The sequence below is a fragment of the Panulirus ornatus genome, chromosome 53 (genome assembly GCF_036320965.1).
Source record: "Panulirus ornatus isolate Po-2019 chromosome 53, ASM3632096v1, whole genome shotgun sequence".
Lineage (NCBI taxonomy): Eukaryota > Metazoa > Arthropoda > Malacostraca > Decapoda > Palinuridae > Panulirus > Panulirus ornatus.
Genome location: NC_092276.1, coordinates 3,127,666 through 3,151,044, shown reverse-complemented (window position 1 = coordinate 3,151,044; position 23,379 = coordinate 3,127,666). Strand labels below are relative to the sequence as shown.

At 38.2% G+C, this 23,379-nt stretch overlaps 1 protein-coding gene across 1 annotated transcript in view; it reads right to left on the bottom strand.

Annotated features, from left to right (window-relative positions):
• LOC139765142 (uncharacterized) overlaps positions 1 to 23,275 on the bottom strand; it is a 39,833-nt gene extending 16,558 nt beyond the window's left edge. The window contains exons 1-3 of the mRNA XM_071692334.1: positions 21,900 to 23,275; positions 19,172 to 19,224; positions 3,997 to 4,047 (exon numbers count right to left, since the gene is read on the bottom strand). The gene's annotated coding sequence lies outside the window, so the exon portion shown is untranslated. The remainder of the gene's footprint in view (positions 1 to 3,996; positions 4,048 to 19,171; positions 19,225 to 21,899) is intronic.
• Between the last annotated feature and the right edge of the window lie 104 nt (positions 23,276 to 23,379).

Here is a 23,379-nt window from a genome sequence, read left to right as displayed (position 1 = left end):
TTCCTGGCGCTACCTTGCTGAAGCAGGGGATAGCAATGCTATTTTCCTGTGCAGTGAAGTAGCAACAGGAATGGATGAAGGCAAGCAAGTATGAATATGTACATATGTATGTATGTATATGTCTGTGTATGTGTATGTATATGTATGTATATGTGTGTACATAGGTGTTTATGAATATATATATATATATATATATATATATATATATATTTCTTTTTTCTTTCTTTTTTTTTTGCTTTGTCACTGTCTCCCGCGTTTGCGAGGTAGCGCAAGGAAACAGACGAAAGAAATGGCCCAACCCACCCCCATACACATGTATATACATACGTCCACACACGCAAATATACATACCTACACAGCTTTCCATGGTTTACCCCAGACGCTTCACATACCCTGATTCAATCCACTGACAGCACGTCAACCCCGATATACCACATCGATCCAATTCACTCTATTCCTTACCCGCCTTTCACCCTCCTGCATGTTCAGGCCCCGATCACTCAAAATCTTTTTCACTCCATCTTTCCACCTCCAATTTGGTCTCCAACTTCTCCTCGTTCCCTCCACCTCCGACACATATATCCTCTTGGTCAATCTTTCCTCACTCATTCTCTCCATGTGCCCAAACCATTTCAAAACACCCTCTTTTGCTCTCTCAACCACACTCTTTTTATTTCCACACATCTCTCTTACCCTTACATTACTTACTCGATCAAACCACCTCACACCACACATTGTCCTCAAACATCTAATTTCCAGAACATCCACCCTCCTGCGCACAACTCTATCCATAGCCCACGCCTCGCAACCATACAACATATATATATATATATATATATATATATATATATACATATATATATAAACACACACACACACACACACACAAGGGGACCCCACAGAACACCAGCTCACAGAGCAATGTTTCATGATAGCAGCATCTTAGAATTAGGGCAGAAACTCACAGAAAGACACTAAGTTTCCACAACAATGACATTTAAAAACTTGTATATTTGTTGGATATTCTTTTCAATGAATAATGAAATATTTAGGTATAATAAAAGGTTTCTTTCACATCTTTCTTTCTTTCATACTATTCGCCATTTCCCGCATTAGCGAGGTAGTGTTAAGGACAGAGGACTGGGCCTTTGAGGGAATATCCTCACCTGGCCCCCTTCTCTATTCCTTCTTTTGGAAAATATAAAAAAAAATAAGAGGGGAGGATTTCCAGCCCCCTGCTCCCTTCCCTTTTAGTCGCCTTCTATGACATGCAGGGAATATGTGGGAAGTATTCTTTCCCCCCTATCCCTAGGGATATAAAGACATATATAATGAAATAAATGAAAAAAACTTATATCACAGCCACTGACAGTCACCTTAAAGGAATACCAAATTTTCATATTCTTAATGTGCCTTACAAGTAAGACTTACCTAACTTCTCGATGTTAAAATAGGTTATATAATAGCTAAATACATAAAATTTCATATACATCACATAATGAAATGGATAAACTTATGGTATTTGGGTAGCTTGACAAACTGTCCACTCCACATCTTCAAATCTTAAATTTGCAAGGAGTTCGCCAGAATATGCACACAGACTTTAAATTTCAGAGGATCTGAATGCTCCAGCAATACCAAGATTATAAACAGTGTCTACCATTTTCAGTCATCAGTGGCCAACAAATATATCCGATGAACAAAGATCTGTTCCAGTCAACATAAAGTCAGATAACTTGAGACTATCACCTTACTTTTAAAGGTTTTTGATATGATGGGCCCATCTCAATCTTCTGTCAAAAACCATGCCTAAAAATATCACTTCCTATTCATAAAGAACGAGAGTGCCTTTCAATAACACATGTGGGATTGCTGATCTTTTGCTAATCAGGTTTTTTGTTCATTCAATGAAACCCAGTGATATCTACACAATAGGTAGTCTTATCAACAGAAGTTGGCAAATGTTTTACTTCTGACAATAATGTACAATAGATCATTACACTGTAACCAAGAAAGGATGAGTATCTGCAATATCAATAAGGGCAGCACTGAAGCATGCTTTGGGAATTCTCAAATATTAACTAACAACCTACACCTTCAATTTTCTGTCTTTCAAAATATGCTGACTAAATATCAATATGGAACTGTATTTATTATTATACTTTGTTGGTGTCTCCCATGTTAGTGAGGTAGCACAAGGAAACAGACGAAAGAATGGCCCAAGCCACTCACATACACATGTACATACATACACGTCCACACACGCACATATACATACCTATACATTTCAATGTATACATATGTATACATACACAGACATTTTTTTTTTTTTTTTTTTTTTTTTTTATACTTTGTCGCTGTCTCCCGCGTTTGCGAGGTAGCGCAAGGAAACAGACGAAAGAAATGGCCCAACCCCCCCCCCCATACACATGTACATACACACGTCCACACACGCAAATATACATACCTACACAGCTTTCCATGGTTTACCCCAGACGCCCCACATGCCTTGATTCAATCCACTGACAGCACGTCAACCCCTGCACACCACATCGCTCCAATTCACTCCATTCCTTGCCCTCCCTTCACCCTCCTGCATGTTCAGGCCCCGATCACACAAAATCTTCTTCACTCCATCTTTCCACCTCCAATTTGTACATAATTCATACTTGCTGCCTTTATTCATTCCCATCGTCACCCCGCCACACATGAAATGATAACCCCCTCCCCACATACAATGACACTCAGACTCTAGCTGTCATGTATAATGCACCGAAACCACAGCTCCCTTTCCACATCCAGGCCCCACAAAACTTTCCATGGTTTACCCCAGACGCTTCACATGCCCTGGTTCAATCCATTGACAGCATGTTGACCCTGGTATACCACATCGTTCCAAATGACTTTATTCCTTGCACGCCTTTCACCCTCCTGTATGTTCAGGCCCCGATCGCTCAAAATCTTTTTCACGCCATCCTTCCACTTCCAATTTGGTCTCCCACTTCTCCACGTTCCCTCCACCTCTGACACATATATCCTCTTTGTCAATCTTTCTTCACTCATCCTCTCCATGTGACCAAATCATTTGAAAACACCCTCTTCTGCACTCTCAACCACACTCTTTTTATTACCACACATCTCTTACCCTTTCATTACTTACTTGATCAAACCACCTCACACCACATATTGTCCTCAAACATCTGTATTATAATACCACATCTCCAATTAGTATCATGGGCCTTCTCTAAATTAAAGAACACTGGTACAGTAGGATGATTACTGGCAAATCCTTTTTGAATGATATTAACAATCACATCAAGGGGTCTGTGGAAGAAGGAAACTTTCTAAAACAATACTGTTATGGGGTGATAAATGATACAAATTTCTTTCCAGGTAACAAACCATTTCAAATTACCAATAATTTTCTTCATATGTTTGGAAAGATGGCTAGTCAAAGCAGTAGGTATACAAGCTAATTCTTGTACTCTTGGGTATTCTTTTCTAATCACTTACACCCAAAAGGGAACACATTTCCACATTTCTTACACCCTTTTATGTATCTGGCCACACATTGTTTCATTTTCTTTCCCTTATCAACTTCTTGCTTAAACACTTTGAACACCTACTGCAATTTCTCTTAATACTTCTGCTTTCCTACATGATTTTATTCAACATTCATTTAATGCACTGAAAAAAGAATGTTCTTTCTATGGTTTACTTGTATGTTTAATTAAGATTTGAATGAAAGTAAGGCTGTTGCTAATACTGTATGTTAGGAGACCCAAACCTATGTTCTTAGTTCGTTGTACAAATAAAATGAACTGAAAAAGATAATACACTCCAAATGTTTTCAGCGATACAAAAGTCACTGGCAGAAAAGAAGGTTTAAGTTTACTAGAGGAATATCGCAAGAACAGACCCTGCTTCTATACTACCTGTTCCCTTAAAAATAATGCTAAGCCAGTTATTCTCAAAGTATATATGGTCTCAACTCACCTATATTGTTGATTCAGTAACCGTAGCACCTTAAGTAGTTCTTCAGCTGCCCTGAAAACCATTTATCTATGTCAGAAAATCTTTTCAATTAAAATTCTTAACATACAACTTAAATTTCACCTGATCCTAATCTGTTTCAACATATCTTCAACAGTGAGTAGTTAGTTCCATATATGCATAAATCATATAAAGAGAAGTTCCCTTACCTTTACAGTAAAGGTTATTTTCAGTTGCACTTATATGTTCATAAAGGTTCTGGAAAAACACTACATAATATCCATCTCCATGAAGAACCTTGTTTCACACAGAAACTAGCAAATCTATGTGCATCTGAAGACATCTGAACATCTTTGTTGACAAGACCCTTGATATTTCTTGTTTGACAAGGATCTTGACAATAAATCAAATAATATACATTGACATTAAGTCAATTTTCACATATGTTCCAGTGAACAATTTGCTAAAGGTTTTGTCTGAAGAACTTGGTAAGCAAAACCTTCCTTTGTTTCCAGCTACTTTCATCAAAGCTTTACATCTAGAACTACAAGTCTGTCTTCAGTAATGAGTACTATCTACAGAGATTAGGCATGGCGATGAAAAATCTACCATGTTGAGTAATATCTACATGGATTTCTTAAAGATTAAACTTCTTCCCATATGGCCAAATGATGAAGCCATTCGCAATTTTCTCCCTAGATTCAACAGCCTTGCTACTTCAGTAACATTTATTCATGGAGTAGAAAATGAGAGTACCTTGCCTTTCTTGGATGTCATGGTGCACAGACCTATAAACCAGTTTCCCTTGGATGTCATGGTGCACAGACCTATAAACCAGTTTATGTTCAGCATCTTTTGAAAGTCTGCAAATGTATGCTTATATACAGTATACACTTTCTTGATCAGTTAAACTGTTTCTCCCAGCTCCCACTTCTTTTGTACAACTGTTAAACTAAGGTTCATCAGGGACTGACTTCAACCAGGAGTCTAGTTTCCGTAAATGTTTCTGTAGTAACTCCACGCATGTAATTACCTATCGTCATTATAATTTTCATTATAATGTGTATGTCTCTGTATGTCTGTCTAGCATTGAGCTGAACTACAGCTTATCAATATTCAGGTAAGAAATTCAGAGTACAAAATGACGCTTTGAATTCAACTACAACTGCCAGCATTTCTGAGTGGAAAGGTACAAAATCAATCAAAATACTGTTCTAAATATGAAGATCACCAGAAAACCAAGCAAAACATTTTGTTCTTATATACCTAAACTATATATGACAGTGGAGTAACTGTGCAACAATAATCAACACATATGGCAAGAACTCGTGTGGGTATAGCCAATTCATTCTACATAAGTAATCTGCCAGTTTGCTAATTACCCTCTTACTATCCCTTCTTTGCATCACTAAAACCAAATATATAAGAAGAATAAGACAAAAAAACTATAAATATCAAATTCAAACAAAAGATCAACAGTATTATTCAAAATGCCAACACATATGAAACCATGAAAGTTCAAGAGTGAGAATATTCTTTTACCAAAATAGTTTGATAATACTCCATTTCCTTACACACATAAAACACATGCCTTCTTGCTTTTCTTTCTCACATTACGCTTTTTCTACAGTTATCTGGCTTTCTTACTGTGGTTTAGTTTCCCACATTAGCAAAGTAGTCAGGAACAAGCAAACAAAGGCCTCATTTTCACACATCCACTCTTTTGCTGTCATGTAAAATGTACAGAAACCAAAGTCTACAATCCACAGCATAATAATGTCAAGTTATTCTCTCATCCTTATAAAGGTAACATCAGGAACACGCAAGCAATGGCTGCTTTTGCAATATCCACTCTCTAATTGTCATGTATATCTTTATACAAGAGCATAATAATAATCATAATAATCATAGTTATTCCATCATTACTAAAAATGTTCCTTTCATCAATATTTTACTTGAAAATTCCATTAACTTTGTTACAGCAAGTTTTTTTTTTTTTTTTTTTTTTTTTTTTTTTTTCCAAAAGAAGGAACAGAGAATTGGGCCAGGTGAGGGTATTCCCTCAAAGGCCCAGTCCTCTGTTCTTAACGCTACCTCGCTAATGCGGGAAATGGCGAATAGTTTGAAAGAAAGAAAAGAATTGAAAATAGAAAAAGGTTCTCTCTGGTTGCACAAATGATATTCAGCATATCTATTAAAACTAGGTTGCAATGAAACACATAAAAGCTCTTTAGTTGTATTAAAAATATATCCAACATTTAAATCCAAAACTACATGTCTTCATATAAAAGGGTTCTGTAAAGTTGCATAGAAAATTCCCTAAGATTTACTTTAAGTTTGTGAAGTTACCCATTTAATAGCCATTGTAAAAATATTCCCACAACTAACAACAATTATTAGTCGTATTACAATACCTTTATCACATTCACAATAACTAAACCTTCTTAGTATTAGTACTGTTACCATTACTCTTATCCCTGGTAATCAATTCATCAAACATTACCACTTGAATGCTACATAAAACTTATTCTTATTAGTTTATATAAAAATACCAAAAACAAATGTTCCATAATTGGACTTACACTGAAATGCAATTTGTACATCTAAATTTCAAACTGATAATATCCAAAAATAGATAATACAATCAGTACACCTAGATTTCATTGTCAAACTGCTAATATCCAAAAATAGATAATACAATCTGTATACATAGATTTCATTGGAGTAGTATCCTTAAGTATATTACACATATGTTACATGAAGATTCAGAGGTGTAATATACAAAAATAAACATATGTTTTTGAGCAGTTACTGTCATAAACTTGATCAAATATAACTTCTGGAGTACCAAGCAGCTGGGCTATTTCTAGGTACATATGTTTGAAGGTGACTCTCAGTGGTCATAAGCGTACCTGAGACTTGTGGGAGAACTTCAGAGATTTGATGATCATCCATTAAAGGTGCACTTGGTACCTCAGAACTACACTGAGTATTCCCAGGAAAATCATGACTTGCAATTTCTTTGAGGTTATTTTCTGTTACTTGATGAATTTCAATGACTTGTTGATGAACATGAGGAATTTGTATATGAGATTCAGAGAGATCATACTGACTTTCACTGAAGTGGTTCAGATCCACTGGATCTTTCTTTAAGGTTTCACTGTTTTCAACTAATAATCTCTCTCTCTCATGAAAAGGTGTTGGATGATCTTCATTCTCATGTTTACAGTGTAGGGTAATAGGTACACTGGCAGATTTACGCCAACCTCTTAAGTTGCCAGTCTCTTCTACATCTTTTCCTTCTTGTTTTACTTGCATATAATCTAAGTCACATGTTGCCTCCTCACTTAAAGATTCAGTCAATGGTGATTCACCCAGAAACTCAGTTTCAGATTCACTGTTCCTGTGTCTTCTGGAACGTCGCAATCTTTTGGCTCTACCTCTCTTTGGCAGCCTCCCAGGTGATTTCACAGTATTCCGTGATTTGCCCATCTTTCGGTTACTTGCAGGTTTTCGACCTGGTTTTTTGGCATCAGGTCGCCTAACTCTGTTCTTGTATCCATTGTTACCACAGTATTTCTGTTTATGTTTTGAGAGGTAAGAGGATGTCTTGAAGGATTTGTCACATTTTTCACACATATATGGCTTTTCTCCAGTGTGAACACGTTCATGTGTTTGCAATCCTGATCTAGATATGAATGCCTTACCACACTCCCCACACTTAAAATTGCGTTCACCAGTGTGGATTTTCCTGTGAGTGGCAAGGCATGAACTCTGAGCAAAATTAGCATTACATACGTCACATATAAAAGGTCTTTCTCCAGTATGAGTCCTCATGTGATTTTTCATGATCTGATTGGTGGCAAAAGATCGGCCACAGTGAGGACAATTAAAAGGCTTTTCACCTGTATGTGTGCGCATGTGTCCAGGTAGGTGTGATGAACGAGCAAATGTTTGGCCACAGATTCCACACATGTATGGGCGCTCACCAGTATGTACACGTTTATGACTACGTAAATTTGAGCGTTGGGTGAAAGAAGCACCACATTCCTCACATACATAAGGCCTTTCACCAGTATGAATTCTCATGTGATTTCTAAGATTCGCCCCACAAGCAAATGTTGCACCACATTCTTGACAAGCTATCTTCTCTCCTACAGCAGGACGCACTCGTTGATGAGTCCGGATATCTAGGAGTGGTGGAGGTTCATCCTGGTTAACATGGGTCTCTTCTAAAACAGGGCTATGGAGACTACGATGATCCTGCACATAGTGCATACCACCAGCTGACAACTGTGGTGTTGCATATTGCATATGAACTTGGGGGGTAAACTGTCGCCCAACATCAACCCCACCCAGTTCCACTGGAGGAAGCTGGGGACCCCCCAGCAACTCCCCGAAAGCATTACAACTGGGATACCAATTGACCCCTGAGGCAGGGGCCAAGTGGTCCATGATGATGTGCCACAACACAACCTGCCCTCACTTCACTATCCACCTCACTGCGCCATGACTGTCGGGTTACGTGGCACCTGTAATTATATACTCAGAATTAGCACTCATACTGGATATGGACTCACACAAGAAGCTAATTTCGACAGAGTTCGAGTTATATGTATCTATTTTTCCATCTTTTCGGTCTTCCACATACGGTTCACAAGTTGCTATGAACCCCTACAATTTCACAATAAATAACTTGAATAACTTCCATGTATCAATGTTGTTTCATTTCAGTTCCAGTAACTGACCATCCTCTAAAACTGTCCACAACTGTCATTCACAAAACGGTGCCATGTAAGCCGAAGTCCGCAATGTATCCTTAATACACACATACACACAGGAGTTACTACTGTTCTACCATTACTTCTTTAGAGGTTGTAGAGGTTGAGATTTTACATGGTAGGACAATTAACTTTACAGGCTACAAAAACTTCCAAGTAATAATCATAACATTCAGTTAACATTAGATTCATAACACCTTTAGCAATTATGTACATTCAATTCTGCATCTTAATCCCAACCTCATTTATATAAGCCCTTCCATCTGCATATTCAGAATCATATGTTTCTGTAAATAATTTCTCGCAAAAATATATAAAATCATGAAATTATGTTTACCTTAATGTAAGCTTCAACTGCAGCCCATGATCCAGAACCAAAAAGTGTACTTGTGTGTGATGAATAATAAACAAAGTTAACATCCATGAAAGAATACTATTTTCTATACATTCCTTAACAAAATTTCAGAGAATTCACATATATATCTCCATCACAAAAAAACATTAACCCTTTTGAACTTATATGTGTATGTGGGTGGGTTGGGCCATTCCTCATCTGTTTCCTTGCACTACCTTGCTGACGTGAGAGACAGAGATTAAGTATAACAAATATATATATCTTTCTTTTTTCTTTCATACTATTCGCAATTTCCCGCATTAGCAAGGTAGCGAAATATATATATATATATATATATATATATATATATATATATATATATATATATATATATACCTTGGAAAGGATCACAATTTTGTGCATGATCAAGATATTCCTATGAGTCCCCTGATGATGTGATTATTACACGAAAGTGCACTTGGGAACTTTTCGTGTTACATTTTCCCCGTGGACTCATAGGAATATATATATATATATATATATATATATATATATATATATATATATATACTTATTATACATAATCGGTTTCCCTCATCAGTAAGGTAGTGCCAGGAAGCAGATGAAGAATGGCCCATCCACTCATATACACATATATATACATAAACACCCATATATACACAAAGACATATACATATATATGCATGTACATATTAATACTTGCTCGCCTTCACCCATTCCTGATGCTACCCCACCCCACAGAAAACAGCATCACTACCCCCGCTTTAGCAAGGTAATGCCAGGAAAACAGACAAAAAGGCCACATTCGTTCACACTCAGTTTCTAGATGTCATATGTAGTGCATAAATATTTTTATTTTTTCATACTATTTGCCATTTCCCGCGTTAGCGAGGTAGCGTTAAGAACAGAGTACTGAGCCTCTGCTCAACATTACACTACAAGTGAAAAGTCACCTCTGGCATGGATATATCATTGGGTGAGAGAGAGTAAAGTACACAGGATTGGTAAATAACTCTGGGACCCCTTTTACAGGGCTTCAGCCTGAGGCTGATTTAAAGAGTAGTGAGATATTTGCCCTTTATTACTTGTCTGGTACTTTATCTTTCCTAAGACATCTTGAACAAAAGTTTTTCAAACAGCCTTTCAAGTGTGTCTAGACATTTGTTTAGCACTACTGTGAAATTTCATCAAGACCTCAAGCCTTATAAGGACAAGGCCCTTTAGCAGTTTGTCCTGTCTAGACTCTTCATTACTTTCCATGTGAGTATCAATTCATCAATTTGTACAGTATAAAGTATGCTCTACACTCATGGTGCCCAATCCCTTAACATATTTATTTTCTTTTAAAAAACCTTTACAAAGTTTAGGAAAAATTAAGATTTGTATTATCTTCATAATTCATTATTCATACAATATGAAAGCAAAGTTCTAAACTCTTGGTGCTCCATGTCTAGAAATTTCTTTACCTATGACATAATTTTGCCATAAAACAGTGAAGTTATATATCTTTAAGCACTGTGCATAAGCAAGAATACAAGTGCCTATAAAGTGAATTTCAGCAACCTCCATGTAAATAAGGCAGAAATCAAAAATAGCACCTAGGCCTATGAGTGGAACCTGACATTCACTGTAGTGCCCGCTCACAGTATCAATGTCACTGACCCTAATCTGTGGTTGCTAGTCACCCACTACTTATGAAAAAGTACAGTTAAGTCATGAAGACTTTTGTTCAGAGCATCAGCTTCATCTCAGCTCTCATGTTTAATGCCCAACAGAAGTGAGACCCCATTTGGATACCAACCCTGCCTATATATATATATATATATATATATATATATATATATATATATATATATATATATAGGGGAAGAGCAGTGTGGTTTCAGAAGTGGTAGAGGATGTGTGGATCAGGTGTTTGCTTTGAAGAATGTATGTGAGAAATACTTAGAAAAGCAAATGGATTTGTATGTAGCATTTACGGATCTGGAGAAGGCATATGATAGAGTTGATAGAGATGCTCTGTGGAAGGTATTAAGAATATATGGTGTGGGAGGAAAGTTGTTAGAAGCAGTGAAAAGTTTTTATCGAGGATGTAAGGCATGTGTACGTGTAGGAAGAGAGGAAAGTGATTGGTTCGCAGTGAATGTAGGTTTGCGGCAGGGGTGTGTGATGTCTCCATGGTTGTTTAATTTGTTTATGGATGGGGTTGTTAGGGAGGTGAATGCAAGAGTTTTGGAAAGAGGGGCAAGTATGAAGTCTGTTGGGGATGAGAGAGCTTGGGAAGTGAGTCAGTTGTTGTTCGCTGATGATACAGCGCTGGTGGCTGATTCATGTGAGAAACTGCATAAGCTGGTGACTGAGTTTGGTAAAGTGTGTGAAAGAAGAAAGTTAAGAGTAAATGTGAATAAGAGCAAGGTTATTAGGTACAGTAGGGTTGAGGGTCAAGTCAATTGGGAGGTGAGTTTGAATGGAGAAAAACTGGAGGAAGTGAAGTGTTTTAGATATCTGGGAGTGGATCTGGCAGCGGATGGAACCATGGAAGCGGAAGTGGATCATAGGGTGGGGAAGGGGGCGAAAATTCTGGGAGCCTTGAAGAATGTGTGGAAGTCGAGAACATTATCTCGGAAAGCAAAAATGGGTATGTTTGAAGGAATAGTGGTTCCAACAATGTTGTATGGTTGCGAGGCGTGGACTATGGATAGAGTTGTGCGCAGGAGGATGGATGTGCTGGAAATGAGATGTTTGAGGACAATGTGTGGTGTGAGGTGGTTTGATCGAGTAAGTAACGTAAGGGTAAGAGAGATGTGTGGAAATAAAAAGAGCGTGGTTGGGAGAGCAGAAGAGGGTGTTTTGAAGTGGTTTGGGCACATGGAGAGAATGAGTGAGGAAAGATTGACCAAGAGGATATATGTGTTGGAGGTGGAGGGAACGAGGAGAAGAGGGAGACCAAATTGGAGGTGGAAAGATGGAGTGAAAAAGATTTTGTGTGATCGGGGCCTGAACATGCAGGAGGGTGAAAGGAGGGCAAGGAATAGAGTGAATTGGAGCGATGTGGTATACCAGGGTTGACGTGCTGTCAGTGGATTGAATCAAGGCATGTGAAGTGTCTGGGGTAAACCATGGAAAGCTGTGTAGGTATGTATATTTGCGTGTGTGGACGTATGTATATACATGTGTATGGGGGAGGGTTGGGCCATTTCTTTCGTCTGTTTCCTTGCGCTACCTCGCAAACGCGGGAGACAGCGACAAAGCAAAAAAGAAAAAAAATATATATATATATATATATATTATCCCTGGGGATAGGGGATTAAGAATACTTCCCACGTATTCCCTGCGTGTCGTAGAAGGCAACTAAAAGGGGAGGGAGCGGGGGGCTGGAAATCCTCCCCTCTCGTTTTTTTTTTAATTTTCCAAAAGAAGGAACAGAGGGGGCCAGGTGAGGATATTCCAAAAAAGGCCCAGTCCTCTGTTCTTAACGCTACCTCACTAACGCGGGAAATGGCGAATAGTTTAAAAATATATAAATATATATATATATATATATATATATATATATATATATTGGAAAGGATCACAATTTTGCGCGTGATCAAGATATTCTTATGAGTCCACGGGGAAAATGAAACACGAATAGTTCCCAAGTGCACTTTCGTGTAATAATCACATCATCAGGGGAGACACAAGAGAGAAACATAACAGTCAGTTGATATATATCGAAGAGACGAAGCTAGGACGCCATTTGGTAAACAATCACATGTTTACCAAATGGTGTCCTAGCTTCGTCTCTTCGACATATATCAACTGACTGTTATATTTCTCTCCCCTGATGATGTGATTATTACACGAGTGCACTTGGAAACTTTTCGCGTTTCATTTTCGCCATGCCCTGATTCAATCCACTGACAGCACGTCAACCCCGGTATACCACATCGATCCAATTCACTCTATTCCTTGCCCTCCTTTCACCCTCCTGCATGTTCAGGCCCCATCACACAAAATCTTTTTCACTCCATCTTTCCACCTCCAATTTGGTCTCCCACTTCTCCTTGTTCCCTCCACCTCCGACACATATATCCTCTTGGTCAATCTTTCCTCACTCATTCTCTCCATGTGCCCAAACCATTTCAAAACACCCTCTTCTGCTCTCTCAACCACGTTCTTTTTATTTCCACACATCTCTCTTACCCTTACGTTACTTACTCGATCAAACCACCTCACACCACACATTGTCCTCAAACATCTCATTTCCAGCACATCCATCCTCCTGCACACAACTCTATCCATAGCCCACACCTCGCAACCATACAACATTGTTGGAACCACTATTCCTTCAAACATACCCATTTTTGCTTTCCGAGATAATGTTCTCGACTTCCACACATTCTTCAAGGCTCCCAGGATTTTCGCCCCCTCCCCCACCCTATGATCCACTTCCGCTTCCATGGTTCCATCCGCTGCCAGATCCACTCCCAGATATCTAAAACACTTTACTTCCTCCAGTTTTTCTCCATTCAAACTTACCTCCCAATTGACTTGACCCTCAACCCTACTCTACCTAATAACCTTGCTCTTATTCACATTTACTCTTAACTTTCTTCTTTCACACACTTTACCAAACTCAGTCACCAGCTTATGCAGTTTCTCACATGAATCAGCCACCAGCGCTGTATCATCAGCGAACAACAACTGACTCACTTCCCAAGCTCTCTCATCCCCAACAGACTTCATACTTGCCCCTCTTTCCAAAACTCTTGCATTTACCTCCCTAACAACCCCATCCATAAACAAATTAAACAACCATGGAGACATCACACACCCCTGCCGCAAACCTACATTCACTGAGAACCAATCACTTTCCTCTCTTCCTACACGTACACATGCCATACATCCTCGATAAAAACTTTTCACTGCTTCTAACAACTTGCCTCCCACACCATATATTCTTAATACCTTCCACAGAGCATCTCTATCAACTCTATCATATGCCTTCTCCAGATCCATAAATGCTACATACAAATCTATTTGCTTTTCTAAGTATTTCTCACATACATTCTTCAAAGCAAACACCTGATCCACACATCCTCTACCCTGGGGACAGGGGAGAAAGAATACTTCCCACGTATTCCCTGCGTGTTGTAGAAGGCGACTAAAAGGGTAGGGAGCGGGGGGCTGGAAATCCTCCCCTCTCGGTTTTTTTTTTTTTTAATTTTCCAAAACAAGGAACAGAGAAGGGGGCCAGGTGAGGATATTCCCTCAGAGGCCCAGTCCTCTGTTCTTAACGCTACCTTGCTAACGCGGGAAATGACGAATAGTTTGAAAGAAAGAAAGAAAAGAAATATATATATATATATATATATATATATATATATATATATATATATATATATATATATATATATATATTTATATATATATATTTTTTTTTTGCTTTGTTGCTGTCTCCCGCGTTTGCGAGGTAGCGCAAGGAAACAGACGAAAGAAATGGCCCAACCCACCCCCATACACATGTATATACATACGTCCACACACGCAAATATACATACCTACACAGCTTTCCATGGTTTACCCCAGACGCTTCACATGCCTTGATTCAATCCACTGACAGCACGTCAACCCCGGTATACCACATCGCTCCAATTCACTCTATTCCTTGCCCTCCTTTCACCCTCCTGCATGTTCAGGCCCCGATCACACAAAATCTTTTTCACTCCATCTTTCCACCTCCAATTTGGTCTCCCTCTTCTCCTCGTTCCCTCCACCTCCAACACATATATCCTCTTGGTCAATCTTTCCTCACTCATTCTCTCCATGTGACCAAACCATTTCAAAACACCCTCTTCTGCTCTCTCAACCATGCTCTTTTTATTTCCACACATCTCTCTTACCCTTACGTTACTTACTCGATCAAAACCACCTCACACCACACATTGTCCTCAAACATCTCATTTCCAGCACATCCATCCTCCTGCGCACAACTCTATCCATAGTCCACGCCTCGCAACCATACAACATTGTTGGAACCACTATTCCTTCAAACATACCTATTTTTGCTTTCCGAGATAATGTTCTCGACTTCCACACATTCTTCAAGGCTCCCAGAATTTTCGCCCCCTCCCCCACCCTATGATCCACTTCCGCTTCCATGTTTCCATCCGCTGCCAGATCCACTCCCAGATATCTAAAACACTTCACTTCCTCCAGTTTTTCTCCATTCAAACTCACCTCCCAATTGACTTGACCCTCAACCCTACTGTACCTAATAACCTTGCTCTTATTCACATTTACTCTTAACTTTCTTCTTTCACACACTTTACCAAACTCATATATATATATATATATATATATATATATATATATATATATATATATATATATATATATATATCATATATTTATCAGACTTTGTCACTCTACCAGCAAGGTAGCGCAAGGAAACAGACGAAAGAATGGCCCAACCCACCCACATACACATGTATATACATAAACGCCTACACATGCACATATACATACCTATGCATTTCAATGTATACATATATATACATACAAAGACATATACATATATACTCATGTATATACAAATAGAGTGAACTGGAATGATGTGGCACACAGGGTCAACGTGCTGCCAATGGACTGAACCAGGGCACGTGAAGAATCTGGGGCAAACCACGGAAAGCTCTCCCCTATCCCCAAGGATAGGGGAGAAAGAAAACTTCCCACGTATGTCCTGCGTGTCATAGAAGGCAACTAAAAGGGGAGGGAGTGGGGGGCTGGAAATCCTCCCCTCTCACTTTTAATTTTCCAAAACAAGGTTTTTAATTTTTCCAAAACAAGGAACAGAGGAGGGAGCCAAGTTAGGATATCACCTCTGAGGCTCAGTCCACAGTTCTTAGCGCTACCTCGCTAACGCGAGAAATGGTGAATATGTATGAATATGAATATATATATATATATATATATATATATATATATATATATATATATATATATATATATATATATATAGTCTTAATCTTAAGTATGCATAAACAAATACACACATCAGATGTTCATTTGTTGACCAGTCCCAAAGGGAAGGATGAACAGCTGATGAGTCAGTTGCTGCCCTGTCCAGGACTCGAATCCAGGCCCATCAGAATGGGTGTGGTACAAGCATCCAGGTTTCCACTGGTACTGCTATATATATATATATATATATCCCTGGGGATAGGGGAGAAAGAACACTTCCCACGTATTCCCTGCGTGTCGTAGAAGGCGACTAAAAGGGGAGGGAGCAGGGGGCTGGAAATCCTCCCCTCTCGTTTTTTTTTTATTTTCCAAAAGAAGGAACAGAGAACGAGGCCAGGTGAGGATATTCCCTCAGAGGCCCAGTCCTCTGTTCTTAACGCTACCTTGCTAACGCGGGAAATGGCGAATAGTATGAAAGAAAAGAAAAAAAAAAAAAAAAAAAAAAAAAAAAAATATATATATATATATATATATATATATATATATATATATATATAAGTAATTGGTTGCTGTTCCCTATGTTAGTGATGTAGCACTAGGAACACAAAAAGGACAGGTTGTATTCACTTGTCTTTACTTGTGTGTAATACACACACACACAAATCCCAACATAAGCCAAGTATCCATTTATTAACCAGCCCCAGTTGGGTTGTCTGTGGGTTAACTGATGTGCCCAGGATTGGAACCCTAGCAAGCCCTTTCAAGAAACATGGTCAGCAATGCTAACCAATACACCAAAGAAATCCATGTGTGTATGTCCAACAACCTTTTTGTTAGTTATGGGGGTGAGTTCTACACTCATGGGGCCCTGTCTCTTGAACTTACTCTTCAGTGATACAACTTTTTTACCTTTTGTTTATTTTCCACATTAACAATCTGATAACTCAGATATCCCATGCATTCACTGCTCTTATACTATAGAAGTCTTCTGTGTATCTTTTTTAACATGCTTCTTGTCAAATTCAAGGATAAGGCCTCTGGTTATTCTATCCTTGCATCTTTTAAAGAACTGTTCACTGTCAACATTTTCAAACTTGTTAAAAATTCTGCTGAATGTAACAAAGTCACCCCTTGCTTAATATTTCTTTATCTTTATTACTGAATGCTCTTCTAACATTTGCCAGACAACAGTCTGTCACCTTTTCAATTCTTCTAATGCAGGACTCTGGCAACAGGGTTTGGATGATGTTGACTTTCAACTCCCTTTAACACAATTTCAGCAGCAAATTTCCATATAAAAATATCCATACTGAGGCCTTCTGTAACTATGTCCCACCTTCATTACTTAGCACTTAGCTGGGTTGAGTCTTATGAATAATGTATCATACCAATTTGGAGTTTATGTAAGCCTTCTAGTAAGTTGATTTAATCCTTTTCGCTTTTGTTAAATGCTTTCTAGCAGTCCAGATACAACTCAGCTCACTCTCTTGTATATATAAAGAGGTTCATGACACATAACCTTTCCTTATGACCATGTTGTCTCTTCATTAGGTAGTTTCTCCCATGCAGTAAGTCATACATCTTTTCCAATAACTTACAGACCACACCTGTCAGAGAAACTAGTCTATTTCAGCACTTTCTCCCAATCTCCTTTCTTTTAGAAAAATTTACTATTAGTCCTCTTCCATTCCCCAGACAAAACCTTTTTCTTGAACACCATTTCAAGTGGTATGTCAGGTTTTCTACACAAACCTTCAGCACATGTGGAGCCTTATTAGGGTCGTCTTTCATGTTCTATCATTGTCTTTATATATTTAAGTACTTTCTAGTACCTTCTCCCCTGGCTATAATTTCTTCTACCGTGAAATAACTTTTGAACTTTCCATTTACTTCCTCACATATCTTGACATCAACCACAATAGTTCTTCCCTCTGAATCCCATAATCTCATTAGCTACTCTTTAACTAACAATTACTCCTGATAAATTTATGGAAAAGTTCTTAATCATCCTCTGCTTTGTACAACATAATACTGCTTTCAATTTAAGTATTTCTCCTTTCTTATACTATACAATATATGCTTATTCTTACACTATACTATATGCGTTTCTTGCTCTCTTTTAAGTCCATAGATGCTGGCTAACTGGAATGTTGCCCATATCTTTGCCATGCCACATCACAAATCTTCTCCACTATTTGACACCTTTAACTGAACCACTCCTCCCTCTTCTTCAACCTTCCCTCTGTATTTATGCCTTCACTGTAAATTTCACAGATACTTCCACCACAGTGTGCTGGTTCTATATAATGAAGTCCATTTTACCAGTTTATTTTACCAAAAAAAATGCTGAGTTTTCTGTAGTTCCTACAATCAAATCTCCTCTTTGAGTCTGGTCTTATCTCAGCTATTTTAACATCTTCAATTACCACATACACAAACTGAAGCATTATATGATCACTTATTCCAACTTGTGTACTGAACATGGTGCAGTGTAAGAGTGTGTGATTACTATTTGTGTTTTATGGGGAGACACTTTTACACTTGTGTTGCCAGTCTCTTAAACATGTATATATGTACCATATCTTTACTCTTAAGTATGTATGCAGGCACTTGCACACCCCAGAATAAGCCATGTACCCATTCATTGCCCAGCCCTGAGGGGAGGATGAACACCTGGGTTGGGTATAGGCGACCACCACACCTAAGATTCAAACCCATGTGGGTCTCACCCTGGGCTGATAAGTGGACACTCATGGTCAGTACCGTTAACCCAAGAGTATGTATGTGAGATTATCTAATCATATGGTAGAGAGAGGGAGTTCTACACCCATGGAACCTTATCTCTTTAACTTTTATCATACAGCTCTTCAAACTCTGGTGTAGTCAGAAATCACAATTTCATCTATCTGCCAACTCCAGGCATCCACAAATTTGATACTGTACTATTAAAGTACTACACATCTTTGTATGTGTGTGTGTGTGTGTGTGTGTGTGTGTGCATAATTGTGTTTTCTAGAATTGTGAAAACAGATAAAATACTTTCATTTCACTATGAAGATAACCTTAATGAACAGTTAAAGTATATAGTTTATATTACCTGAGGTATGCACAGGCTCATGTGGTGTGTCAGATGTAGCACATTACAGCTATCTGAAAAAGAAATTTCTACTATAATCACAAAGCATTTAAAAAAAAAGGTCAAATTCTCAGGGAAAAAAATCATTAAACCCACTCTCATTTACTTAAAATGGGAATAAGTTTGGAAATTTGGGTACCCAAACCTACCTGTGGTTCTAGGAAAGGGAGAGGATACTTAATTACCTTATTTATACTAGTTTACCCAACTATCTATTGATCTTTAATAGAATTAAAAGTAAAAGCCATAACTATCCCAGCGATACATAATTATGTTGGTATATGGGTAACGGTGGTGTTACCAGGCACCACATTCATGAGGTTACAAGTGAAAAGTTACCTTTCATGAAGTTGTATCATTGGAAGTACAGCTGCATCAAAAAACTTCTCACTCCACAGAGTCCATATTTCCCTGCCTATAACTGCATGAGCCTTTAAAATGAGGTCCTGAGTAATACCAGTACTCTGTCATGGACACTGGTTCTACGGTAATTATGAATGAAAGAATGAATAAAGGTAAGGGTATGTCAGAAACTGATATACAGTTTCTAAGTATACGACACAACGCCAATAAAAAATAAATTATGAGAAATAACTATTGATTCCCCATGAAACAAAGTACATAATACTATCTATAAATTCCATAAATTCCAAGTCAATGCAATCTTTCTCCAAATACAGATGGGGAAAGCTTTTATATCGGTGAAAACATTGTACTGAGAAAAAAATCTGGAACTTTAGAAAAAGAGTCCAACCTACAGAGCTGCATATTATCAATCCTTAAGGGGCAAAGTGAGAGACATTATAATATCAATCAACAAAACCCAGGACTGCAAGTTTTTTTTAGTCCTGAAAGATTTTGCTTCTATCAGATGCTTCAGCTCTATGCTAACATTGTTAAGGCTCCGAGGACAAGCAAAATGCTGATGTGATTTACAGAGATTTTGCAAGAGCATTTGATGTGATGATGGTGTCATAGTACATAAAATGCATAAGATGGGATTAACCAGAAAAACTGGAGGATTGATGTACAACTTTTTAACATCACAACAAATGGTTGAGAACCAGGCCATTTCCAGTGACACCAAAGTTAAAAGCTCAGTCTCCCAAGGAATTCTACTTGCACACCTCCTGTTCCTCATAATGATATAAGTTTGAATAAGAATGTTTCAAATCGTCCTACTGAGAAAAGTTTGAAATTCTTATCAGCAGAGACCACTGAAAAGCTACAATCAGACAGGAATGAATTTTCTACTGGGTCACTGATATAATCCTTTTCAATAGACACAAATTTCAACTCCAGCTTGGGAAATTGAAGAAATCAAAAACAGTACAAAATACCAGACAGACAAAGGCCTTATCATATCTCATATGAAAAATAAAGCAATGTTTAACAATCTTAACTTCAATGAACACAAGAAAGCAACAGCCTTCTCCCAAAAGAATGGTGGGCTGGATCCTGCAGAATTTCACCTGGAAGGAAAAACCAGTGGACATTCCTCGAGGCACTAATTCTCATAAACAGTCCTGGAGTGTGCTACCATCACCCTACTAGGTGAGAAAACTGCCAAATGATTGTTTTCACAAGTCAATCACGGCCCATGCTGACAAAGTTAAGGAACTGAATTACTGATAGCTGAAATCACTATGGCTGTAGTCTTTGGATCGCGGGTGGAATACGTATATCTTCAAATATCCTTCAAATCATCTAATATAAAAGAGCGTTATTTGTTCATATAATATATATATATATATATATATATATATATATATATATATATATATATATATATATATATAAACTAATGTATACACGCAATCATATCACTAAACTCGCTTACATAATGTTACGTGTAATTACCTAGTCTAGATTATCAGGGGAGGGGAATTCTACACATTTCAAAATTTATCTTTAAAAACGAAAAGGACCCCATCCACTCTATAGGTGCATATTCTGCACTTACGTGCCCATCTCGTGTGTGTGTGTATGTGCTGCACCCTTGTGTACCATCTCGTGTGTGTATGTTCTACGAAGACAGGTTTTCTTCTCTTTATACAATAAGTTAGTTAACTCATATCTCAAAGCTTTTATTTACACCTATTCACTAGCACAAACACCCTTTCACTGTTGTGATTTTTTTCCAATCCAAAGTACCTATCGCTTGGCTAAGGTTTTTAAAAGTCTACGAAGGATGTATCAATGTATTTGCAGTATCAAACACTGTTGGGTATGAGTTTCGAGTACGGCTGAATCGTGTGTGTGTGTGTGTGTGTGAGTGTGTTTGTGAGAGGGTGTATAGTGGGGGTGGGAGACGAATGATCAGGCTCCTCCCCACGACAACCCCAACATCACCATCACCAACTATCCTTTTCCCTACAAACAATGACATTCCTAGATTCATATGAAAATATTTTGGTACATTTTTGCAAGATTATGAAGGACTGACGCAGAATTCCAACCTTCAATATATGAAGAACATAACGCGAAACGAGCAAGAAAAAGTTGGAAGCCACCATCCTTCCCTTCGACGCTTGACAGCCATTGGCCCACAGCCAAAAACAAGAACCTTGAATCCTTTAACACACTTAACACAACTATAAGGAGGTACAGCTTCTGATTTGTTTCCAGAGACATCGAAAAAACTAATTTCTTTCATTTAAGCTAAGAAACGCGACAAGGATCAACTCACCAACGGCCAAAAGTGGCTGATGAAGTAGGAATCAAACTCCAGCCATCGACATCTGTAGGTTGTGCTGCCGACTCCACCGATACCCGTCCGTCCGCACCACCCAGCGCCGGTGCCACGTCAACACATCCATTGTCCCCTGTTTTACACATCTGAGGTTGAAAACTGCATTTACACAGCATGATTGGTTGATGAGAAAGTTAATAAAACGAATGTAAGATATGGTAGAAGCATGTTTTATATCGTTATATGAAAAATGAATGCAGCCAGTCTGTGACTATTGGCATTCTTTCCCAGCACCCAACACTGTGCTGTGATATGCCAGATTTTGCTATATTCATATATTACAAATAAAAAAATTATTTCTATTACTAGAGCAGCTGTAGTCAACACTTGTTTCTACGTAAAACCTCAAATTATCCTTTATAACAATACGTTAGTAATCTTCTTTTTCTTAGCAAAATCGAGAAGACAGTCATGATTGTTTCATGGACATATTCATCAAAATCACGTCTAATTCCAATTCATATCAATAAAACTAATATTCTTTTATAACTTGTACTTTCAGATTAAAGAAAGGGACACAAGATGATTCTCTCCAAAGAATCCTTTAAGTAATAAATGGTACTACATGGCAACTCTTACTGCCTTGTATCACATCTCCCCAAACACTCTACTTACCCCTTCATCTCTAAGCCGCCATAAAAAGTATATGATAGATTAGTTAATCTTAAACAAGTTTGAAGTCCAGTTATAATGACAAGAAAGTGAAAAATCTATGTTTTCTTAGAAAAATGCAGGATATTGCTGTTAACAACTTACTTCATACCACCTGTGGAGTGTTGACAAATGTTTGTCCTCATCTATTGACGGGTTATGAAAAGACTTCATATCATTATGGTGTTAAATAGCAGTTTTCAGTAGTAGTTTTTAATCTGTCACTGGACAGTCATTTCTTCGAGCAGTGTGTCTGCATTGTTAACCATGTCAAGTAAAACAATTCTCTCCATCTTGGAGCAGGGAAGCTTTGGTTCCTTGGAAACGGTCCTCCACAACGTTGTGCTCTTTTCGTTCAATGACGATGGTGTGGCCTTATTGAAAGTAACGTCTTGATAATGGTGTTACTATTGGCTGATGGAGTCCTCTTAACACACACACACACACACGGGTCTCCTTGGAGGCCGGCACGGACTGGCCTGAGGTTGATCCTGCATGGGATCAAATCCTGGCCATGGCAGTCATACCACACCCTAACCAGGTGTTTATCCTCTCATAAGGGCTGGGATGTGCATGTGCATAAATACATAGAGGTAAAGACATGGTCAATATATATATAAAGATGAGATGGGGTCTCATAATTGTAAAACTCCCTCCCCATATAGTAGAAATAGATAATTACACATTCATGATAATGTATAGTGTTTAACGTTAGTGACCATCAGCCAGCCCAGTGTAAGATCCGTATGAGTTAGAATCCTGTGCG